The 18,086-nt window shown below is 33.1% G+C and overlaps 1 protein-coding gene across 2 annotated transcripts in view; it reads right to left on the reverse strand.

Annotated features, from left to right (window-relative positions):
• CDH12 (cadherin 12) overlaps positions 1-18,086 on the reverse strand; it is a 368,770-nt gene that overhangs the window by 147,409 nt on the left and 203,275 nt on the right. The window lies entirely within an intron of this gene.

Below are 18,086 nucleotides of genomic sequence, written 5' to 3' on the forward strand. Positions count from 1 at the left end.
TTCTTTTAGCTTGCCAAGACTGTTTCACGTTAACTGATCTCTCCTCCTAGAGAAGCAGTGCTCCTTGTGTGTATGGTCTTCTTTGAGGCATTTATTTTATTGCGCCAAACCTTTTTCTTCACATTATCTCTGCCTGTGGCTTCCTCAACGTTACTTTACCCCAGCGCTCCTTCTCCCATCCGCATTTCTTATTTTTCTTGGCCAACTCCTCTTTGTCCTCCTATCTTTTAAATGCTTAGTCTCTCACTTTACCTGTCAAACTTTACTCTTTTGTACACATTTTTTCAGTTATCTTATAGGGTCTGGTGACCAGGTTTTGATCATCATTTATAACTTTCCAGCTGCTTAAATGATGAAATTGCCAGTTAATAAGACCAGGATATATAGCCCGTTTCTTGATTACATTCTGAACGTTTTTTTAGCATGTAGCTGTGGTACAAAATAATTAATACATATTTGCTGAATAATAAAATGAAAAAAGCAGTTTGGTTTGAAAATAATTTTGATCAGCTGGTGTGAAAAGTTCAAATGTAGTCTTTCTGGCATCCCCTGACTTAGCCAAAAGGCCAAATATCCCCTCCTGTCTTCAGTTATGAGTGACACTGCTTTACTGTCTATAACAGAAATGAAAGGACCAGCTTCAAATCAAGTGTCTTGAGACTTAATAGTAGTGGCCAAAGAATGCAAATCAATTACTAGCATATTGAAAATTCTGACACATTTGGTCCTGCTAATTCTACAGAAGAGTGTACAACTCTACTTTCAGTTTCAAGGAAGAGAATAATCTTTTGTAACAGTGAGGGCTATATTGAGATAATGTGTGGAAAATCAATTAGAATAAAGTTTGGAAGCGTTTATTACAGTACACATTACCTGGAACTAAGTGACCTTGATTAATCCAACTAATCCTGAAACTCACTATTGTATCAGTTTCACAAACTCATAGGCACATATCTTTGCAATATTTGCAAAAATGTTCTCCTATCTCCATGAGTGCTGATGGAAATAGTGTTCAACCACGAAGTAGCAGTAACTGCACTGATTATTGGTTAAATTTTCTTGACTAATAGAAAAATGTACTATTTTTGTATAAGTACTGTGATTTAACATTTTATTCCTTTTAAGTTATGTCACAGTTTGATTTTAATAATTTTTACAATAACAAAACACCTGAACACCTATTTGTTTTACTGTATTTGTTGTAACCCCATTTGTCAGGATAGAAATTCATTTTAGCCAAACAATATTCAAACTTTTCCAGATTTTACATGCTTTCTAATCCAAATTCTGGGCACATAACATAGTTTAAATCAATTAATGTGTTCTCAGTTTCTTCATCCATATAGTAGGTAGTTCAAAATGTATGGCTTAGATACCTCCAAACTAACAGATGTGATTATAAAAACAGGAAAAAAAAAACAATGAATTGATATTTGCTGTAAACTTTGATGGATCAACACTTCATTTCATATAAATTTCTCCCTTGAATAAAACAAAAGATATGAATTTGAAAGAATTACAATAAAATTATTCTCATAGTATTCTCAAAGTCTCTCACTTTACCTGCCTAACTTTATTCTTTTGTACACAAGAGTTTCATGTTATTAAAAAACTTTAAAAGTTGGGCAAAACTCACAAAAAGGTAAAAATAGTATGTATTTTATTAGCACCTTATAGGATGATGGTCCATTTGTTAACGATTTTGAACTTTTCAGTTTACCATATAAAAAGAAGCATAAGACAAAATCATTATACCACTAACCTATATTTTTTGATGCATACTATATAGTACATTGTACTTTATATAGATAGTTTAGAGGTGTCCCTGTTACTTATAGCAGGAAAACATATATTGATGCTATTTTAAAGTGTGTATTTGATGAAAAAAGATAGTATTAACTATGCCCTTATTTCCAAATGAAAGTATGACTCATGGTTCTTAATTAATTCATGCTTCTATTATTTATTATGAAGCATCTCCCATTACACTTAAAGTGTTCCTTTTCAGTGTTTTGGCAAATACATCATTATATGGAACTTTTCATATACAGTAGTTTTAAAAAGCTTTCAAGTTGTAAGCCAGCCATAAAATATAGTGCAGATTAAAAGATAAAAGAAGATTAAAAGTCTAAGAGAGAGTGAGTTATAGTTGGATGGGATTACCCATGAATTTATTTTACAATCCTGCCGAGGAGACAGAAAAAAGACCAAAATGAAAAGCGTTCAGACAGCAGGAGAAGATTCTCCAGGAGCACAAGAGGATTCCGAATATTAAAGTCATGAATTCAATTCATATTTGATTTAAAAGGCAGATGGAAAACTTGGTGAAGGTTAATTTTGCCTGGTGAACTGCAAATTATGGGTGAGTGGTATTTGAAAAAAAAAGGCCAGTAAAAGATAATTTCAAGAAAAGATATGACATTCTTGCTCATACTAATTTAGCACCTGGCCAGAAGCCCACCTGGCAAATCAGAGTACTTGATGCCCAGTGGGGCTGAGGTTCATTTCCATGTTTTACTCTTACTCCTTAGAGCACTGAACCTGGCCACGTTCAGGAAAATGGTGTCTCACCTTCAAAGTCTGCAAAGCAGATTGGTCTGTTCTCTAAATCCCATCTAGCTGAGTAGTTGTGACTCAGTCTTATTTCCTTCAGACCATTTTATTACTCAAGCAGCACCTGCTGTGGTTTCCTGTATTCTCCTTTCTATACCTACAAGATATTTTCTTCCACAGGACCCATGCTCAGGAGTCTGCTGCCTTCTTAGCCTGTGACTCAAACTGCCCCTTGTTTCTTAATGGGGATTGTCCTCTGCCAGTTTGAAGGTAGTATGTACCCAAGAAAAGTTATGTCCTTTTTTCTGATCCACTCTTGTAGGGAACACCATCTTTTAATCCTGATTCGATATTGTGGGATGGAAACTTTGGATTGTTTCCATGGAGATATGATAAACCCAATTGTGGGTGTGCCTTATTGATTAGGTGGAGATGTGACTCTGCCTATGCAAATGGGTCTTGATTAGATTGCTGCAGTCCTTTAAAAGGAGAAACATTTTGGAGGAATATCAGATGCTTGAAGAACAGTTTTTTCAGAGGTGACAGAGATGTAGACATTTAGAGAGGCTTGGAGTGCCACAGAGAGAACAGAAGTCTAGACATGGATGTTTGGAGATGCAGTGCCCCACAGACATCAACATGTGGCTACCCATGAAATGCTAAGCAAGCCAGAACCCAGAGTTGTGTCTCAAAGGAGCTAAGTGAGAGTCTGCAGATGCTCAGAAAGGAAACCACTGGCATCAGAAACTGGGAACAAGCAACAGAAGTGGGAACAAGGACCAGAACACACAGCCATATATGCCTTATCCTGTGATACACAACAGCCTTCCTTGAGTCAAGGTATCTTTCTCTGGTTGCCTTAATTTGGACATTTTTAAGGCCTTAGATCTGTAAATTAGTAAGTTAATAAATTCCATTTTTAAAAGCTGCTCCATTTCTGGAAGCATTTAGCAAACTAATACACCCTCCCACTGCATTTTTTAATACTTTATTTTTCTTTTTGCCTGATGTTTCCTTATCCACAGGCACCCTCCTCCCTTTGAGTCTAGTTAACAGAAAGCAGGACCCTAGTGGACCTTATGACTCAGCATTTTATTTCTTGAGAGAAAATGCTTCAAGATCTCAGGGCTTCCATTTCTTAATCTTGCATAATTTATAGTGTAATTAAACACAAGCATACCCATGTACTTATCTAGTAGTTGGCTATAAAGTATACGTTTAATACCAGGTCACATTCAGATACTCTTTGCAAGCCAAAAAAAAAACTCTTTAGTTTTTCATTATAAAACACCAGTTAAGTTACCACTATTGTGGCAGCTCACAGTGCGAATATAACATAGTAAAATAAATAAAGAAAGAAAGAAAACACCAACATCTCAGCTCTTAAAAATAGCAAACATAACCTTATTTTCTATTCTCTCTTTCTTGGAATTCTAAAATTAGTTCTTATCGCCAAGTTTTTCCTCTTTCCTAAAACATGGTTAGGCTCTAACAGCTAATATCTTTTGAATTATCACAATATCAAATAGTGTGCAAAACATATTATATGCACTATTTCATTTAATGTTTCAATCCATCCTACATTCTATAATTAGCTACAATTATGCAAATTTTAAATGGACACATAGAAGATGAAGCAGTTTGCCCAGGGTCATGTAGTTTAATAATTGGTGGAGCAGGGCAAGCTCATGTGGCTCACTGCAAAGCCTGTGCTTTTAGCCACTGCTTTGAACTACATCCAGAGCATTCAAATGTTTTTTGTAAGTAACTGAGTTATTCCCTTTTCTTTGGCCATATTTGGTACAAAAACGTACATGTTTTTAATATATAATAATTATATATAAATTACATATGTATATAAAATCTGGAAACTGAACTTTCAGAAACACATTACTCTTTGCCTTTTTTATGTTAAGTATTTAAATAGTTTATTTGAGTAGTAAATTGCTGTTTTAAATTTTAATTTATTTGATATCAAAATACACCCGTCAGTAATCATTAGTATATATATATATATTTTTAGTTGCTTTTTGGGATTTTTGAATTAACAAAATTTTGCAAAACCATGCCAGATATTTTCACTGTAGTTTCATCTATCTAAGACCTAATGGAAGTAATATATATTGAGGCCTGGATCTCTTTCTTTTAATCTTGTCATTTAAAAATCTAGTGCCATTATAGCATGTAAATTGAAACTCAGGAAAAGTGAGGAGAGATATTGATCTTATATCTAGGGCCAGATTTTAGATGCATTTTGATACTTCATGATTTATTGATTTGGAAATGCCAGATAAATAGGAGATATCAAACTGAAAGTAGATTTGCAAAGCAACATCTGTAAAATTTATCAAAAAATATTGCCAATATTTAATTAAAAACAATATCTACATTTCAGCATTACATTTTCAACATAACACAATTATTATCAGCAGAATTCTTTATTCATGTTATAATAAATTGAGCACTGATGTATCATGTTGATTTTCCCAGTATGGGAATAATTTTTGGTGAGAATTTTTCTCATGCCAAGATAGTCATGATTTATAAATAATTTACTCTATCACCACACATTCACATAGCTACAAACGAAAGATGATGGGAAGCAATCTCGGAAATTATCGAAAAATATATTATTACCTTATCACTATCTCCAATTCAATTTTTCTCAGAAACAAAAACAAATTATTTACACCACAAGTAGTTTGCTGTATGGCTCTCACAATTCAGTAGGTTTCTGTGTGCTTCCATTTATACTATTATTACCACATTTAATTGCTAATCTTTAAATTCTTTATTAGGCAATACTCTAAGATTTTAATCACTTAATCTAGGCTAAAAATTACTTCATTTTTCTAACTGCTATGTGAGGTAGTAACTTATTATAATAACCTCTGTTTTAAATACTTAATTTTAATTAACTCATTTATTCTTCAGACTATTATGAGATAGGATACTATCATTCCATTTCATAGGTGAAGAAGCTAAGGCAATGAGCTTTTTGTAATTTGCCAAAGGTCACACAACTCTAGAACTTGTATATGAATTTAATCTGCTTATTTCCTAACCACTGCTTTAAGCATTATATTGCAAGGCTCTCAGTTTATATAAAAAAGATCATGTATATGCAAATTAGCTTTATAATAGTTCATGTATTCACTAACAGGTCCAAGCAGTGTCTCCAAGTGTATATGGACAAGTACAATTGTAAATGGCCACCATAAACCTATGACCTGGATAATATAATTGTATATTTCACCATTCTGAGTTGGAGTTCCACTTCAATATATGCCTTATGAATTGATTTATATATGCATAAAATATGTTTTTTTTTGCATGTTAGTATTTTTATAGATGTCTAGTTATCTTTCTTTTTTATAGTTTCTTTGTCCTTTTTATATTACAGTTCTTTCTAAACATTACAAACACTCAACATAGGAATTAATGAAATACTTATATTATTAAATAGCCCCACTGTATACCTCTATCTACCCATTGATTTGATGCAAGCAAGTTGCTCTTTATTATTATTACATAAGCATTATCATGCAACTTTCATTGCTTTCCTGGATGGGTATCTCCATTTTCTCCAGGTCATGCTTATCACTGTTGGGGGTGGAATCATACCTCCTCAAAAGACATGTTCAAGTTCTACCCTGGTCGTGTGAGTATGAATCCATTTGTAAATAGGACCTTTGAAGATGCTATTGGTTAGATTTGCCCAAATTAAATGAGGGTGAATCTTAGTTGAATATAGCTGAAGTCCTTATCAGCAAAGCAAATTGGACAGGGAAGCAGAAACCAGAGGAGATGCAAAAAGAGAAAGCAACATGTGACAGGGACTGCAAGAAAGCCATCACTAGTACGCTTTGGAGAAAGCTTGACTTTGCCCACACCTTGTTTTGAACTTCCTGCCTCCCAAATTGTGAGTCAACAAATGCCTGTTTTTTAAGCCAACCTGTGTTTTCCATAGCAGCCCTGGCAAATTATATGACAATCTGTCTTTGAAGAAGGTGATCCTGGTGTAACTTCCAAAATTGCATTGTGGATGTATATTTTATGTGCATCTTCTTAAAATCATCCTTAGTGCATTATTGGACAAAGGCCTGGATTTTTTTTGCCTGATACATTCAAATGACCAATTCCTCAGATACTGGGGTTTCAAAGTGAGAAAAAGTTTATTACTAAGTGTGTGGTAGGAGAGCAGATGGCCTATTGGCCCAAAATCTACCTCCCTAAAGTGCCATAATTTTGAAAAGTTTTACTAGAGTAAAAAATGGGCAGGGTTTAGGATAACGAGCACAGTGGCTCCAGATGATGTAATTAGAGGTGCTATAATTATTGAGCATGCATAGATTGATTACATTTTTAGTTACACAATGTATATAAGAAAATGGCAACCTTAATATGATGATAGGCACGATTTTTTAGTAGCATAATGATGTATAGATAATTTGTATGTTAAAGTCTAAGCTACTGAGCATGTCAGGAGAGCCCACTTTGGTTGTATAATGATCCAGTCTCCATTGTCAGCGTAAAATTGGACTAGGGATGGGTTAGTTCTGAGCTGACTCAGGATTCTTCATTAATAAACATTAGGGGTTATGTTTAGTGATTACAAGGCTCTAGTGTTGAAAAACTGGATAAATGGGTACAAATGAAAGTTATTCACAAGGTTTTTTTTTTTTTTTTTTTTTTTTACAATTACAGGGCTGGAAGATAAAAGCTATACAAGCATCAGAGATCAAGGCAGCTGTATTATAATTTAGAGATTTCAGGTGTTTCTTTCTGTCTACTCCAATATACCAGAAAGCAAAAAAGAATGTTTATATAATGATTCAGTAATCAAAATCATCCCTTAAATCTTAATTTCTTGGTTACAGGTGTAAATTAATCATTTTTGCTAAATAGAGAATTCTTGTTTGAAATTCATCTTTCCTCATACCTTGTACTTCACTGCTCCATTGATTCTTAGCATCCGTGTTTCTGCATTGCCTTGAGAAATCTAATATCAATTTCATTCTCCAATTAAAATGAGTATTTTATTTTTTGTTCCTCTTTTTTATTTTCTTTTGTTGATTATTTTTTATGTTTATTTTCCTCCTCTGGAATTCTGGAAATGTCTCTTCAGCTTCAGCATTTTGATATTTGAAAACTAAGTGGGGATATTTTTTTCATTCATTATCCTGTATATTCACCAGGTGAAAATTTTTAATCCGCAGCTCATATCCTTATATAATATTTCTTTCAAAATTTTCTAACCTACATATTTCATTCTTCTTTATCTAGAATTTTTATTCTCAGAATTCTTGATTGATGATTTATTATTTTTCTCACATGTTTTAAAATCTCCTCAGCTTGGCACTTTGTTCTATTTCCTTGAAAAATATTTAAGAAAATAATTCTTAAATGTATTTTCATATTTAAAGCCATTTTTATCTAATTATTCTCTTTTCCTAATATCTGTTCTTAAATTATGATACAACTGTAATGTGATTTTCTATGGATGTTAGGGGAAGTGGTTTAAATTTTCTTATGGACGGATTGTGCTCGCTCATTCAGGATCATTATTTTTTCTCTTTTCTCTGGTTTATGTTGTCATTTTCCTCAACTGTCTGATGGGCTTTGGATTTTGGTTGATCTTTTAAGAAGGAGCAGTAACATCTTTTTTGAGATCAGCATGTATGTGGTCAGAATTCGTCTATTTAAAGCATAGATTCCTAACCAGTGAGCTTTGGGCCACTGATGTCCTGTGAAGTTGTTACAGGGGTGACAAGGGTTAATTGTGGTTAATTATCCATAAAGCAGCCAGCTAGAACAGGGGGCCATCAGAGCTAAGGAGCCAGTAGCTTCTGGTCAGTCTCCTCCAGTGTGCTATGCAAATTTTCTCAGGATGTACATATGAAAAAAGGTGAGAAAGTTTATTTAAGATTTTCAAACTATGTACTGATTTGAATTGACTAAAATTACTCTTTACTATTTCAGAGCTTCACAATATCTGTGAAGATCTTCATGTTTCCATTGTTTCTAACTTATCGCCCCATTTTAGAATTTCTCCCTGATGAAAGACTTTTGATCCTCTCTTGTTTATCCATTCATTCACTCCTTACTGAGCTCTAAGTTCAAGTCACTATTTGTGATAAAAGGTCAAAATTCAAACAAGATTGATCACATGATTTAATTGATGTAAATAGACAAAACAAACATACCCACATTGTAAAAGCTGTTATAAATTTAATAATATGAGAAAGTAGCTGAAAGAGCAGTTAATTCATTTGTGATAGACTAGATAAGAATTATCTACTTAGAATATTATCACAAAAAATCAACTCTTTTCTCTCTTTCATTTTTGATTTTACAATGTCTCATGCTTCACTAGCGCTACCTCATCAGCATTAAAATATTCAATTCTGTTCATAAATAAGAACAAACAAGCACTTCTCAAATAACCCCATATCCTCCTATTTTCATAAACATAGCTTTTCTTAGATTTTTATTGCTTCAGTGTCCATTTCCCCTTCTTCATTCCAAAGCCACTAAACCCTGTTGTCCAACTGTCACGAATTGTGTCAAAACTGGTTTCACAAAGTTTGTCAGAAACTTTCTTTTACACCTATATTTGAAGTTCACCTTATTTTGCTTCCGACTTAGTATTTCCTATAATTCTGTTATCACATGGTACCATGAGTCCACAAATGCTTCTTTTTCCCTCCCCAAATCAGGTCACCCCTTTTTTCCTCTTCTTTCTCTCTCTGAAATGGTCTCATTACTTGGGGTTTTACCATCCGTATTCTCATATTCAGGCCTCTGGACACTTCCTTATCCGAGGTGCATTTCCCTTCCCAAACCCTATTCACTCCTCAATCTCTTAACTCATTGGATATCACTTCCTCTTAGGAAAAGTTTCTCTAAATCTTATCAAAGACCTTATCATTCATTAAGTTTAAGGAAAATAGCTCACAGATTTATATTATTCCAATCAATAACATTCACTTTAACTTGAAAATTATAATCCACATGTATTTATGTAAGGATAGAATTATATCAACAGTAACCATCTATTTAAAATATCATTGATGAATCAATTTTCACAATGTAATTTATAATGTGGTTTTAATTTAAAAGTTGAAAGCACATTTCTATCTTAAAAATAGAAATTTTTAAGATAAATTCAACTTACTTTATTTTCTTTCAAGATCTACTTTTATTTGTGCTGTAATCTCCAACCTCTTAAACAATAAAGTTGAAGCTTATTTATTTGGCTCCCCCCCACAAGAATTTCTTTTGAAATGCAGACAAAAATCAATCAATCCAGAGTTCATCTAAGGCAGCTGTAAGCAAGGTTAATATAACCACTGCATAGTAAAGGAACAACTACAATAACTGTAGTTATGATTATTTTCACTGTGATATGGTTTCCACTCTGTGGGCACTAGACGATGATATTAATAAATGACTGGTAAACTGTCACCCTGGTATCTGCCTGAAAATCGGTGTGGTATGTGACACTTCTGTTGGTTAGACAAACCAACCAACGATCTTCCTCACACGGTTTAAATCTGAACTCTTATAATTCTCACCCTGAATTCCCCATTCTACCAACAAGGAAACGGTGGATCTATAGTTTACATGATGAGCTTCAAACATTGGAAGTCAGTGATCATGTTCCTCCTTAATCTTTCTTTGTCTAACTGAACATGCCCAACTTCTTCAACAATTTCTTGTATGAGATGATTTTGTATCAGGCACTTTTTTGTTCAGCTTCACCTAATCCTCCTGGCGCTGCAAAATGTCACTCCAGATATCCAGAAATGAGTTTCTGAGTTTTAGATTAATTGGCATCAGAGTCTTAGGCAGAGTATATATTAACTCTTGTAAGTGATTCACTATATGGTGTGGGCACAATCGCTGGGGATAAAAGTACTTTTGAGCAGTTTGAGAGGAGATGGCACAAGCAGGAAGGGCCACATAGCCAGACTATTTTCTATTTAGCCTCAGATTTTCTTTCAGGTTTCTCTCATTAGTCTTAATAAACCAATGCACAGAGCACTTGCTTGTAAGAAAAGTTTCAAAGGTTAAGTCCTATGTTGTCACCAACCAGAATATGTCTATAGCTTGAGAAAGACTGTGTGCTTCCCTTTATTTTTATCTTTTCCATAATTTCGTTTAATATAAATCCATTAATTTAATCATAGGAAACTTAAAGATTTCTTCTTTTACAGGCTTTAAAGTAATTACTGGTTAATTGCAAAACCCCATCTGTAAGTAAGTATAAATATATCCTCAGTATCAACGAGGCTAGCCAGTGCTTACTTTTAATTATTTTTTCAGTTTAGGAAATAATTTAAAAGTTTTCTCTAAATGCAGAAGTAACATTAGCTTCAATAATAATCTAATTAATTCACATTCTTAATATTTAGAGGCCATTTTTTATAATATTCTCATTTGTCATGCTATTGTTATTTCTATAGAGGTTTTAAGTAAAATTGAGTGTATACTATTCACACTATATTGTAATGTGCTTTTAAAATTTAACATAAATTAATTTAAATTTAGCATAAAATTAAAATATATTTTAAATTCAATATAATGATTTGATCACCATTAAATTTCAAATATCATTGAACAACATGATTTTTATAAATACATAATCTCCTCCAATGGGTTATAACCCAGTTTTTGAAAAGCCAGTCCCTTATTTTGTTCATCTAGGTTATTTTTTGTTTTCATAATATTGAATGAGGATACAATGTACATGCTTGCATATTCAAACTGATGCATGCCAAAGAAGTGATTTATTTTTAAATAATTATTTAAAATAGAGAAACATACCTGATTATGTATTTCTGATACAAAAATGAAAGTGTAGAAGATACTCCCTTATATTTCAATTAGGAAAATATAAGATCAACATGCCTCAGTTATATATAACTTTCTATTTTTTATTTCTTAAACAGTTTTTCAATAAAGGAGAGAGAAAAATGACACCCAACATTCTCTTAAAAAAAGAATTTGATCATTAAAATACTAACTTTGTTAATTTTTAAACACAAACTATTTATGGGATATTTTTCTTCTAAATGTTATCTAGATTTCTAGAAAAAAAAAGTGGGGAGAAGGGAGAGTTGATTTCCAGGTCACATCAGAGCCTCACTGCAACTCAGATTAGGAAGCCTGCTAGTCTTGTTGCTGCCAATTTTAGCAAAGCTTTAGTTCCCTGCACTTCTAATGAGAAAGACCAACATTGTCTTTGTGGGGCTTATCATTTAAAGGAAAACTATTGCCAAGAATAATGCAGACTCTTGAAGCTGGTTTTATAGAAGCAACATGAGACAAAATATTTTATCTAAAGAAGCCCCTTTCCCACCTATGTATTCGCATGTGTGCAGCCTTGATCACACACTCCTCCTGCACAATCAGTATCTTGGAATGCTGCACAAAATCAGGAAGGTGTATTTTCCAGCTCTTTGCCATTCCAAAGACATCACGAACTACGGTGTATTTTCTCTTTCTCTGCTTTGAGAAACAGCCATATCCATAAAAGTGATGCTGCTCTTTCTCAGTTTAGATGTTGGACAATGACTGACTTTGCTTAAAACTTAATTTTTGTGCTAGCTTCAGGGGCAGCAGTTGCCCCTACATTGGCAGTGTTGACTTTCATTGCCTAGAGAATCAGGGAAACATCAGGTGCAGTCTGAGGCACTTCTTCTCACAATATGAAAGATATCTGACCCACAAAATATAAATCTCAAAGCTTCATTTTGTGTTTCAGGAAGCATGGAAAGCAAATTTAAATGTCAGACAATTAAATGACTCAACTCCAGAAAAACACATACTGTTTTTCCCTTTGCCAAAATATAGTAAACATCTGGAGGTGCAAGAGTAATTCAAACTCCCAGTTCATGCACTTCCCAAAAAATAAATAAACAAGCAAAATAAACCACAAAAATTCAACAAATGGTGCAGCAATAATAGGATACTTCTATGGAAAAATAGTGAACTGTGACCCTGCCACACAGCATATAAAAAAAAAAAATAGTAAACACTCATACTTTGTGGTGTCTGAATGTGTCTTATGTGTATACCTCTTTAAGGATGTAAATAACTGTTGCATTTTAATTGTTAATATTTGTTTCTTTCACTGGTCTCTCCATCTACTGCATTTAGTGCATTATACATCACACATTTAGTCCATGCTTTCTTGAATGACAGAATAATGAATTTAACAACAAAAGGCTTAAATCTCTCTTCTATGCTATTAAAGTATAAAATCAATTATTCTTAGCCAATAGTTTATAAAATCAATTATTCTTAGCCAATAGTTAATGGAAGCTAAGAAGGGAATAATGAACTGAAGTTTTACTTTTCATTAATTAATTTTTACTAAGAAATAATTTCGGTTAGTATATTTCCTTGTGATTTCACTATTCTAACATCTACTGGCTTCAAAGTCAGTAGAAGGGCCTAATAATAATGGCGTTTTAAATGTATTTATTTACATTTGCTTGTGGGTAAATATGGCAATGTCCCACACCCATAAAAACACAATTTTAGAAAGTGATTCCATTTTTGTAGATTTTATCAAAGATAGGTATATAATATAAGGCAATGCTTGGCATTCCCAATATATCTGAAAAGTAGAATAAAGCTCAATTTACAAAACACCAAAATACAAGGGTATTGTCAAGTATAACTTATGAAAGTAAACATAAGTTGTGCTATTTAGGAAAAAAAATGAAAATAGAAATTTTAAAGGAACATACAAAAATAAGAAAGCAATCTGAGAGAAAAATCTGATTTTTTTACACTTGCATATCTGTTGTTTTATTCAAATTTATAAACACCATTATGCCTTTATTGAATTTAATATAAATGACTAGAATGCCAATAAATGATGCCATTAAGTCCCCCAAGTTCTGATCTATTATTATACCTAGAACTCTTCCCCCCAAAGTTACAAAAGCCATATCCTGAGTTGTTTGCATATTTCATAATTGTGATTTATACTCATATATTAGACATGAACTCTTGCACTTTGACTATTATAACCTTTGAGATAACGTAGAATTTGAAAAAGGTCAGGAGAATTCATCCTTATATATTTGATACTGTGTCAATTCCCTTTATTCATTCAAAACCAAGTTTTGTAAAATTCCACTAGATAATTCCCCATGTTTGTAAAATTCCACAAGAAAATGTCAACAATACATTTCGTACAGACTCAGAAGTTTTGAACTAGAGGTAACATAAGATCGGAACTACTGGTATCCTCCATTTTAGAAATGAGGTGAAAAACGAAGGCGTGTTGAATGGATTACACCACATCACCTGTCCTATTGTTACAGTTGGAAGAAGAAACCAGTTCTTTGATTCTCAACCCAGTGTTCTTTCCTCTGCCCAATGATTAAAAAGCAAACAAACAAAAAAACTTCTTTACATTGACATTTATTATCTGAGAGAAAACCGCGAGAGCCATTGAACAACATGGTTCATGAGATATGCCCATTTAAAATGAATAGATTTTTTGCCCAATTTTTTTGTGACCTCTTTTCCTAATAAACAATACTCCATAATGCCTGCCACACAATAAACATTGCCGTACGTCAATACTTGAACTCAGTCATCTATAGTTGGGTGTGGCCAAGTTAGAAGACTTTGTCTCTATGAAGGACAGTAAGTTTCCTTCAAGCAAATCAATATTCATTTAAGTTTCTAATTTTATTTGGCTCTTCTTTCCTAAATGTACTTTATTAATTAATTAAAATAGGAAAATATGTGGCTAGATCATATCAGAAATTTAAAAGAAAGAAGGAAAGGAGGGAAGATAAAAAAAAGAAACTAAATGGACGATTAAAATGTAGGCGTAATACATGACTACACATTTGATTTTTCTTGGACTTGTTTCAACTCAGAGTTGAGAAATTCAGCCAACCAGGAGTATTATGCCAAGATGATATATTATGACATTCAATTTTTAATCCATTATAGTTTTTTGACCCCAGGTTAATAAAATATTTTTTTTAGTTCTTATTTTTAACAAAAACTATGAGTGATTATAAAGTTGAATTCTATTTGAGGAATAAAAAATACAAAACATTTTGAAATAATACCTGTGATGATGTTAGTAATGCAATTTGTTCTAGTTTAATAATAGAAAACCAGAGATTTATAAAAAAAAAAAAACAAACGAACAAATACCATATAGATCAATTAGAAAGTTAGACATAAAATAGATATTTGTCAAAGCTCAATGTGGCATTAACAATCATGGTGAAGGATGCTATTGTCAGCTAGACATGGTTTTTCCTGAAAGGCAACAAAAACCCATATTTCAGTTTCCAAAGCTGTCAGAATGCAATATACCAGAAATGGACTGGCTTTTAAAAGGGTATTTATTAGGTTCCACATTCACAGTTCTAAGGCCATGAAAATGTCCAAATGAAGTCATCAATAAGAGTACCTTCACTCAAGAAAGGCCTATCACATATGCAGTTTCTCTATCATTTGGGAATGCACATGGCAGCATCTGCCAGCCCTTCTCTCCTGGGTTGGTTTCAAAATGGTTCTCTCAGCTCCTATGGGTCATCTGGCTTCTCTTAGGGCATTTTCCTTCTTCAAGCATCAGTGGATCCTCTCTTTGCTTCTCTAAGGCAAACTCTGGATTTAATCTCTTATCTTCTCTCAGCCCTTTCCAGTTTCTAGGTCCTTCAGTTCAGTGGGTCCTTCGCATTTCCTAAGGCAAATCTGTATCCAAGCATCTGTGGGTCCTTTCATTACTTTTTTTGGAGCATTTTCTTTCTCCTTTAAAATCTCTTGATTCTCTTTAAGGACTCCAATAAATGGATTAAGACCCATCTCAAATGGGGCAGGATCACATCCACATGGAAACAATTTAATTAAAAGTTTCCACCCAGCAATAAGTTTGCCCCCATAAGATTGGATTAAAGGAATATGGCTTTTCTGGAGTACATAAAAGTTGCAAGTCAGCATGCCCCATTAGAGAATCCTACAGCTCTGGAGTGGATGTGGTTTTAGGTGGCAGTCAGAATTAGTACCAGACTTATAGTGACAAATTTCAGTATTGTCACTTTTCTCAGTTTCCTCAATTACAGGCAGGCACTTAAGTGCAGGGATTGAATTGGATTTTAAAAGAAATTGACATTCCTCTTCCTGCAAAATTAGAGTTTGCAGTCTAATTTTATCTATAGGAGGATTAAAAGCCAACAATTCCTCCTATGGCAGAGGCTGCCTATATATATATATATATATATATATATATATATAGGTATATATATATATATAGGTATATATATATATATATAGGTGTATATATATATATATATATATATATATATATATATATATACACACACACACACACTGATGTCTGTTTCCATTTAAATACTTTGATAGGAATCATTATGTTTATAAAAAACATTTTCATCAAAGTAAATTTATCTGTGAGGTAATTCTTTTGGGAAGCTGGTGGAAAATGATGGTGAGACTCTGGCTTAATGCTTTCTGATCCTCATAGAAACAGTAAAAAAGCAAATGCAAGATATTCATCCCTGTTTTCTCCTCCACAAAACCTTCTTTTTCCAAGCATAGGTGCAGTACATTTTCTGAAATCATAATGGAACTAATGCATTAACTATATAAACACATTCAATAATATGGTGCAAAGTAATGATCAGAAAGAGTGATCAAACAACCAGAAATACTTCTCATAGAATTGGCCTTGCCCTAGATAAAAAGATTGAGTAGATTAAATTTGTATTTCATACTCTGTGTCCCCATTCCATACCCTTTTTCCAGCCACAAGGATAGCATTCTCCCACATCTTTTTCTTGTCCCTGTCTTTGAACATGAACTCTGCTGGCAGATATCTCATAGGTACTGTAGTATACATGACTTAGGACAGTGTAGAACATCGCTTTCAAGTTAATTGTGAAATTACAAGCGTGGATGGACCATTCTAATGAATAGTCATAGGAACTATTTAGTGTGTGTTACCAGCTAAGTTTGAGAGCAAAAAACAGATACAGGAATTGCATTAACAGAAACTAAACAAGTAAATGAAACAATAAAAGGGAAAGGTAGGGCATTGAAAAAGAGGGCCAAATTGAGTCCTGAAAGTCATAAGGAGTTTAGAAATGGGTACATCAGATTAGAAGGGGTAAATCCAGACACATCCCTGTGTGAGTACAATCACATCTAGATAAATTTTTATTTGTGTGTTTTTGTTTCTGCTTACATTTACTGTCACCAGTTATGTGACAATGCCTGACAATGCCTTTAAATTATTGTTGTGATACTAGAAAATGAGCTTTTCTGTGAAACCTAACTTTTGAAAATATAAAAAATCCAAATATTGTAGTAATTTTGAAAGATAATTACTGCAAAATGTACATGTGTATTGTCACTCTGCAACTTGGATTGTTCTGAATTGGTGCTGTATATTTTCATATCTACTGACCTCAAAAGACATATAATGGAATGTATAATTAATTATACCACTCTCCTGTCACCACTGGTTTTGTAGCCCAGGAGTTATAAAATAATAAATTCATAAGGGAAACATACCACCTGAAATGCTTCCATGAACAAATAGCTGAGAGTCAAAGTTTTCTCTTGTTGTTTGTCATTATCTATAATCCATGCATAAAATTCTGTACAACACTGTACAACATAGGAAATTGATCCAAGTGTCATACTTTATTTATTCATCATTTCAAGCAATAATTTATTAAATGCTTGTGGCAGATACTAGTTTAGGTGCCAGTTGGAGATGAGTTAGTGAAATATATATTAATTAAAGTATAATAGGTGTTTAATAGGTGTAGAAATGTATTGAAGTCTCACACACATGCACACTTGCACATGGACACCCAATATAAACATGCATCTGAAAAAAGGAAAAAGTTTATTTTTTACATTGGTGAATGTGTTTTCAGTTTTGCCTCTGTTCCTTCATTGAATTTAGAATGCATTCAATGGTTTCAGAAATATTTCTTTGACCAACCTTTAAACCCAGACAGTTAATTTCTGTTTCATCTTTATCCCTTAGCAGCATATAAAAAGATCTAACATTGCCTTTTAGTTATTTATAAATCTATCTCTCTCTGGATGAAATCTGACTACTTTCACCCCTCTGGTATCTCCCACGTGTATAAACTCACTGCATAGAGTAAACATTTTTGATAATATTTGCTCAACTGAATTAAATTGAGATGTAAAATGCATCTACCCAGCAATTACATTACAAAAGCAATGAATTGCAATGAATTAATTATTGGGTCTTATTTTATTATTTATTAGCTGACTATTTGATAGAGTCATCTTTTCTCGATATAAAAGGAAAATGGTAAGAGTATAGCACAGGTAAGACACATAGAACTAGAGAGAGGAGGTGAGTGAATGTGCATGAAGTCTCCAAGGGTGCTCACTCTGAGAAAAAGTAAATTTAGCTTTTCCCTCTGCCTTTCTTTATTCTTCCCCTGACAGAAACATTATTTGAGGGTACTGTTAGTGTTAAT

The sequence above is a fragment of the Tamandua tetradactyla genome, chromosome 9 (genome assembly GCF_023851605.1).
Source record: "Tamandua tetradactyla isolate mTamTet1 chromosome 9, mTamTet1.pri, whole genome shotgun sequence".
Classification (NCBI taxonomy): domain Eukaryota; kingdom Metazoa; phylum Chordata; class Mammalia; order Pilosa; family Myrmecophagidae; genus Tamandua; species Tamandua tetradactyla.